Source organism: Tupaia chinensis, unplaced genomic scaffold (genome assembly GCF_000334495.1).
Source record: "Tupaia chinensis unplaced genomic scaffold, TupChi_1.0 Scaffold145208_1, whole genome shotgun sequence".
Taxonomy (NCBI): Eukaryota; Metazoa; Chordata; class Mammalia; order Scandentia; family Tupaiidae; genus Tupaia; species Tupaia belangeri.
Genome location: NW_006205068.1, coordinates 2,808,477 through 2,810,028, shown reverse-complemented (window position 1 = coordinate 2,810,028; position 1,552 = coordinate 2,808,477).

The following is a 1,552-nucleotide window of genomic DNA, read 5'->3' as shown; positions in this document are numbered from 1 at the left end:
CGCGGGCGGCCCCCAGCGGCGCGGGCGGGCGGCCTCCTCCTGCGCCTGCCCTGGCGTCCTCAGCCTCCTCGCCCTGGGACTCGCCTGGGAAAGTCTCCCCGCCGCTGGCTCCGCATCCACGCACAGCCTCCCACCTGCCCAGGCGCAATGCCACCGAACATACTGGTGGGGGCTTGAGCGAGCCAGGAAACTGGCGAGCCTGGTGGGACCATTGTTCAGATGCTGGTGCTGGAACGGTGCCTGTACACCTACTGTGGGCGACAGCCTCAAGGTACTCGGCTGCAGGAGTCTCTGCTGAGCCCTCCATCCTCGGGCTGTAGCCATGGGCACCGCTGGGAATGTTCATTAAAAGGTGTGTGAGCCAAGTGCCAATGACCAGGGTAGATCACACCATCCTTGCCAGGGAAGAGATAGCCAATGGGTGACAAACCTCAGTCTCAGAGAACATGGGTCCCAGCTGAGCCTCCACACTCAGACTGTACCTACCTACCCCCACCAGCCTCTCCTCACAGAAAAGGCAGGTGAGGTCACCAAGAGCTGGTTTCGGTTATGCACCTTCTGCATCAGGCAGGCTGAGGGATCCCAGGCAGGAAGGTGACATGGGGGTGTTAATGTCATTTCCCCCCAGAATTGGGTGTTTTCTCCACTGCATACTCAGTATTTTTTCCAAAATCTTTCCATTTACTTCTTAAATTATGAATGCAGTGCAGCCTTTTAAAAACAAACTGGAACATACCAGATCAAAAAAAAAAAATTAAAATCTCTTCCTCTCCCCACCCAGGAGATTCTGAGCAATCACTGTTAACAAACAATTCCTTGGAGCCAGCAAATAGCATAGTGGTTAATGTGCTGGACTCACAAGTGGCCCACTGCAGTTTGAGTATGGGACCCAGCAGCTTGAAAGTCACACTGGCATGTGTGCGTGTGCATGTGTGTCCAAGATCCTGATAGAAGGGACCACAGCATGACCATCATTCCTCAGGGGTGATTTCTTGCTTTCTGTCCCTGTCTCTCTGGGGAGTGCATGTGCCTATAGCAAAAATCAAAAACAACTACAAAACTCCTTAGCATCTTGCAGAGGGGTCTGTGTTTCATGGCTGCCTGTTTTTTTTTGTTGTTGTTTTTTTTTGTTTTTTGGTTTTTTTTTAAAGAGATTTTTGCTGTTGGACAGATGAGCTTGCCAAAGAGACAAAAAGCAAGAAATCATTCCCCAGGTGGGATGACCACACTGCAATCCACTCTTTCAATCTCCCCTTTGGATTTCAGGCACACACACCCGGCGTGAGTTTCAAGTTGCCAGGTCCGGCACTCAGACTGCCATCAGCTATGTGTGAGTCCAATGCCTCAACCACTATGCTACCTACTGGCCCCTTCCATGCCTCCCCCCCTTTTTTTTGTGAGGTTTTTATTTTTGCTATAGGGCACGTGCACTCACCAGACAAACAGAGAGAGACAGACAGAAAGCGAAAAATCACCCCCCAGGAGGGATGGCCATGCCGCAATCCCTTCTCCTCCATTCTCCTCTCGGGATCTTGGGCACACACGCACATGC